The sequence below is a fragment of the Gadus chalcogrammus genome, chromosome 17, assembly GCF_026213295.1.
Source record: "Gadus chalcogrammus isolate NIFS_2021 chromosome 17, NIFS_Gcha_1.0, whole genome shotgun sequence".
NCBI classification, from domain to species: domain Eukaryota; kingdom Metazoa; phylum Chordata; class Actinopteri; order Gadiformes; family Gadidae; genus Gadus; species Gadus chalcogrammus.
This window is the reverse complement of record NC_079428.1, coordinates 17,446,080-17,452,321: the sequence shown is the minus strand read 5'-3', so window position 1 is coordinate 17,452,321 and position 6,242 is coordinate 17,446,080. Positions and strand designations below refer to the sequence as shown.

Here is a 6,242-nt window from a genome sequence, read left to right as displayed (position 1 = left end):
CTCTTACTACAAGTTACGCCTCCTCCGACTACAAGTTACGCCTCCTACTACAAGTTACTCCTCCTACTACAAGTTACGCCTCCTACTACAAGTTACGCCTCCTCCGACTACAAGTTACGCCTCCTCCGACTACAAGTTACGCCTCCTCCGACTACAAGTTACGCCTCCGACTACAAGTTACGCCTCCGACTACAAGTTACGCCTCCTACTACAAGTTACTCCTCCGACTACATGTTACGCCTCCTAGTGCAAGTTACGCCTCCTCCTACTACAAGTTACGCCTCCTACTACAAGTTACGCCTCCTCCTACTACAAGTTACGCCTCCTACTACAAGTTACGCCTCCTCCTACTACAAGTTACGCCTCCTCCGACTACAAGTTACGCCTCCTACTACAAGTTACGCCGCCGACTACAAGTTACGCCTCCGACTACAAGTTACGCCTCCTACTACAAGTTACGCCTCCTCCTACTACGAGTTACGCCTCCTCCTACTACAAGTTACGCCTCCTACTACAAGTTACGCCTCCTACTACAAGTTACGCCTCCGACTACAAGTTACGCCTCCTCTGACTACAAGTTACGCCTCCTCCGACTGCAAGTTACGCCTCCGACTACAAGTTACGCCTCCTACTACAAGTTGCGCCTCCTCCGACTACAAGTTACGCCTCCTCCTACTACAAGTTACGCCTCCTCCTACTACAAGTTACGCCTCCGACTACAAGTTACGCCTCCGACTACAAGTTACGCCTCCTACTACAAGTTACGCCTCCTCCGACTACAAGTTTTGCCTCCTACTACAAGTTACGCCTCCTACTACAAGTTGCGCCTCCTCCGACTACAAGTTACGCCTCCTCCTACTACAAGTTACGCCTCCTCCGACTACAAGTTACGCCTCCTACTACAAGTTACTCCTCCTACTACAAGTTACGCCTCCTACTACAAGTTACGCCTCCTCCGACTACAAGTTACGCCTCCTCCGACTACAAGTTACGCCTCCTCCGACTACAAGTTACGCCTCCGACTACAAGTTACGCCTCCGACTACATGTTACGCCTCCGACTACAAGTTACGCCTCCTACTACAAGTTACTCCTCCGACTACATGTTACGCCTCCTAGTGCAAGTTACGCCTCCTCCTACTACAAGTTACGCCTCCTACTACAAGTTACGCCTCCTACTACAAGTTACGCCTCTTCCTACTACAAGTTACGCCTCCTACTACAAGTTACGCCTCCTCCTACTACAAGTTACGCCTCCTACTACAAGTTACGCCTCCTAGTGCAAGTTACGCCTCCTCCTACTACAAGTTACGCCTCCTACTACAAGTTACGCCTCCTACTACAAGTTACGCCTCCTCCTACTACAAGTTACGCCTCCTACTACAAGTTACGCCTCCTACTACAAGTTACGCCTCCGTCTTGCAGGACGCAGACAGACCCAACTTCGGAGATCGGCTACTTAAAGCTAGGGTGGGCGATTTTGGAGAAAACAGCCGTTGAGATTCCGTCGCGTGCTCTCTGGCCCGTCCCTGCCATGCTACCTGCTGTAGCTCCTCCCACCGAACGTCAGTTATGCACGTTCATGTGAATTCAGTTACATTGATAGGAAGACGAAACACCATGTCCGATTCCGAGGTAATTAAACATTAGTGCTGATAGCTACATAAGTACATATATAGCATCAACATCTTACTCACAGACATACCATGTATGTTATCTTAAAATCATTGCAATGGCGCTGGTAGGCCTAAGAAAGGTAGCTGTATCAGCCAAGCAAGATAGCAAACTAATTGCAACTGTAGTTCGTTAGCATAAGCTGCCAGAGCTAGTAACCTGGTCATCAATATATTATATACTGACGTTTTGAAGTCATGAATTGTACTACAATAACGCTAATTTTTTGCATTATAAGAGTGTCCAAGAAGAGAGCCAAGCTGGCTCTGGGGACAATTATCCCAGGTCCTAGCAGCACAGGACGTGGGATATGTAGGGTCAGCGGACGTTCTGCTGCTAGAGGCAGGCAGCCTAGGGGCAGAGGCAGGGGCAGAGGAAGGGGACGAGGTCGCGGTAGGAGAGGTCCTGACACGATAGGGCAAGAGGACATGGCCCGTGTGGAAGCAATCAGGATTCAACGAATCACAAATGAGCAGGGGTCTCATTTAGAAAACTGTGCGTGGGATCGTTACTAAAAATGTGCGTACGCCCATAAGCCAAGTTTTGCGTGCGCCAAAAAATATTCGGATTTATAAAACACTGCGTACGCACACCTGTACGCAATCTTTGCTTTATAAATCACATACTGACTACAAGTGTGCGCACCTGAATCAGCTTCACGTTCCGCCCTGTACACGCCCCTTTTTAACCATAAATGGTCAATGCAAATGACCTCATGAATGCGATCTGCATATAAAACAGACTCAGATGCAAGTATTATGTCTTGTCGGAAACAATGGCAGAAGTACTGAGAAAAGCAAAAAAGCGAAATTTCACGGAGGCTGAAGTGGAGACACTTTTCGGGTGAAATGGATGCCCGAAAAGTAGTTTTGTTCGGCGGTCACGGATGGGATCGCCAACAACCAAAAGCAGAGTGAGCGGCAACATGTTGCTGCAGCAGTGAACTCTCAGTAGCACGGAGCGCACAGTCCCAGAATTAAAAAAGAAGTGGACTCGTCTGACATAAAGGTACATATTTTTATGTAGCCTACCAATAAATCGTTATGGTCCCTAAAGACCCTCTCCCTCCGAATCCTGCCATTTGCATGGTCCGCCAGAAGTGCCATATGGTGCAGCATTACCACGGCGCTCACCTCTGTATTTATAGGGTTACGGTAGACTGACCGAGAACACTTAATGAAAAGCATCAAGAGTAACGGACAACGATTGTGATGAGGAGTGTGGCTTGGTTTTCCACAGTTGGGATTTAATTGACATTTGATTATGTGTTTACAGTGTCACATAAAAATATTATGTTATTGACACATGTTGGACGGATGCTTTATTCCATGCAGTCGCGCCGTCAGTGGACAGCCTATGGAGTGACGGGATTAAATATAGAGATTTATTTTTATTTTTATTCTAAGGAGATGTTTCTGGAGTTATAACTGAGAAATAACGCAGTTGACTTAAATTATTCTGATTACGTAGATTTAACGCATGATACGGGTCGAAATTAAATTTATGAAGGGCGATGATAAAACATTATCGTTCTTCTCACTCTACAATTCTTCTGTCTGACTTCAGTTCACCACCACACAATCTGTGTCGCCATTTCTCCTTTTCCTCCAAACCATGCGTACGCATGGGTCAGAGTTTGCTTAGGGCTGCGCACATTCTCCCGTCAAGTCGGTTTTTTATAGATCACAACCTTGGCGTGGAAAGTCACGTACGCAAATTTCAGCCCCGTTTTGTGCGTACGCAACGTTTATAAATGAGACCCCAGGTATGTTTATTTCATGTCATACTTTTAAAAATCAGGCGAGCCAATTGTCAGTATAAATGTGTAATAAGTAATTGTACATTTCCTGGCCAGGTTCGAATCAGAAACCTGAACCTAGAAGCTTCCCACCATCTGCTGGAGCTGTGTTTGGAACGGGAACCATCCCTCATCTTTGACCTCCTGGCCATGTCCATCCCTCATCCCACATCTGACCCACAACAGCCTGGTCCCAGTGACCCACAGCAGCCAGCCTGGTGCATTTGCACCAAATGCAAGGAGATGCCTACGGATATAGAGAGGAAATGCTGTGGACAACTCCTGGACTCCTGTGTCTCCATGATGCCTCACATGGACGCATACATAATGCAGGGGGGGGTTCTACGGCTGGCCAGGAGGATCTGGAATGATGTCCGTGCTGTGGCTGACCGTCCAGACCCAGGGGAGGACAACAAACTATTTAGGTTTGCCGCCTATAGGCAGTTTGTTGTTTGGCAATACGGAGCACTGGCTCGGGGACACAGGGTCGTCATCCCTAGTTGTTGTGTCTGGAGGATACGGGACAAGTACCCAGACCCACTTGGACAATATGTTGGCTTCCTCACAAGGAGACTTTAAGCATCATTAAAAAGTGTTTAAAAAATACATGTTCAGTTTCCTGTTATTATGACCCATCTTTTCATTGTCGGTTACAGCAGACAATAACTATAGCATATCATAATAACAATGCACATTCAGCAGGTGTAATGCTGGATAAAGGATGAGGGCAGGTGCGGTAAAAAGCTTTTTTATTAAATAATAAAACAATAAGATAATAACTCACACACACAGGAACACCCTGGCCTTCGATGACTACATGCAGCACAAGTGCAAATTCTAAATAAGTATAAAAGCACTACATAACAAAATGCCTTTTTAGCAGAACAATCGTGCAACTGCATTGAAAATATGTCAATTATAAACAAATTTATCATAAAAAACTATATACAAAATCCTATTTTTTTTTTTTATATATTTTATAAGAACAAAGTGTAAATAATTCAAAACTGTGAAGGACATTTAGACCTAATAAATCGAATATTTACAAATATCAAAAATCAAAAAGTGAGCAGCGTAATACTATTCCAAACAGCCCCCAGCAGCCTACAGTCAGCTCCAGTTTAGTTGGTATGGGACCTCCAATCTCTTCTAGGTCTCTTACTGCATTCCTTGCCCTGTTGAAAGAATAAAGTCACTACTTTTCCTAAGTGTTTAATTTCCCTTTACTTGGGATATGTACTGTATCATGTGTAGATAATATGTCAAACAGGATTCATTCCATACCTACTCCTCTGTGGAATTGGGTTTGCAACAGGTCCTGGGTGGTGGGATGCTTGCAAGAACCCCATATTGCCGTGGGTCATTAGGCCTTTTTTTCTGGTCTTTGGCAAACCCTTGTCTGATGTCAGCCGGGCTTCTAGGATAGCACTCTGCAGGTCTGCCATGTATCCGTAGTCCTTCTCCACCTTCACAGTGTATAGACTCCAAGTCTTTGACTTTTTATTGTAGAGCTTGCAGTACCTGACACAGGATGAAATAATGTCTCAATGTATCCACATCAGTCATGCAGCTTAGAATATTGTAAATCTGAAATAGATATATATGAAAATTATTGAAAACGTACTCTATTGAGCCATCAGCCTTCCTCTTCACCGGTCTGTGAACATGATGGTTATAGTCCAACGCTGCTAAGAGGGTGCCTGCTTTGTAAACAGGTGGGCTAAAGCTGAATCGCTTGCTGGCATACATCAGTATATGATTATGGAAGGATTCCAGCTCAGCGGTTGACCTTACAGAATAAAAGAAACAGATGAATACGCTATGACCCCATATCTATACACATATAATATAACTTTAGTTCTCATTTGAAAGTGGCCATGAATACAGCGTTATAGATATGCTTGTAAGAGCCATTACCATGAATAGTGTTTATAACACCATGTGCCCAGTATTGTGACAAGTGTAAGACAGTGTATAGCAAGCACCTCAGCCAAGTCATTAGCCTGAGCACTGTATCTCAAATGCCCATATAGCAGGACTTAGCCACTTACAATAACCTTCTTATGAAAAAATGTTTACTTACCTGAAACTCAGGAACTTCTCCACATTCTTCAGCCAGTGCTCATCCAGCACTATTTCTGACAGAACCTGAAAGGCCTCAGAATCACTCTGGATCCACTCCTTCTCCCTGTCGGCCGACAAGGGGCCATGTTCACAGCAAGATAGGGCCCACTCATGCTCTCCTTGAACATGGTGGAGAAGACCTGTCCACATATCCCACAGTAGAACAGAACTGCATCATTTCTTATTGTGTTTTTTTTTTTTACACAATAAATAATACCTATTTTGTCATTATATAAATGCTAGTACAAGTTTTTAAAATAAATATAAAATAAAATAACCAGTCAATTTATCAATAAAATCAAAATGTAATAAATGGTCAGGAATCGCAAAGTGAAATCCAAAACAGACCAATACTTACACCGAACTGATCAATGTTCTGTGCAGTCTTACAGCAATACCAGAAATGGTTGCATATCTCCTTACTCCAGGTAAGGAGAATTGAACATCCTTTCCGAAGGCCTGCCTTGACACGGAATGGAAAATAACATTTAAATAAAGCTCAGACTTTGTCATCAATGTTGATTTGGCAAATTCTCTGGAACCAGGAACCTGATGTAATCACCATCTGTGTGGTAGACACCTGGCTTATAACTGAATGGCAGGAAATGGCACGACCTTTACATTCAGTCATTGTGATCATCATCTCA

The 6,242-nt window shown here is 44.2% G+C and overlaps 1 protein-coding gene across 3 annotated transcripts in view; it reads right to left on the bottom strand.

The window, feature by feature from the left end:
• Positions 1-3,636: 3,636 nt before the first annotated feature.
• Positions 3,637-6,242, bottom strand: part of LOC130369646 (uncharacterized) — a 196,225-nt gene continuing 193,619 nt past the window's right edge. For all 3 annotated transcript variants that reach the window (XM_056575137.1, XM_056575138.1, XM_056575139.1), the window contains 5 exons: positions 5,954-6,058; positions 5,555-5,735; positions 5,096-5,260; positions 4,756-4,992; positions 3,637-4,646 (listed from right to left, as the gene is read on the bottom strand). The gene's annotated coding sequence lies outside the window, so the exon portion shown is untranslated. The remainder of the gene's footprint in view (positions 4,647-4,755; positions 4,993-5,095; positions 5,261-5,554; positions 5,736-5,953; positions 6,059-6,242) is intronic.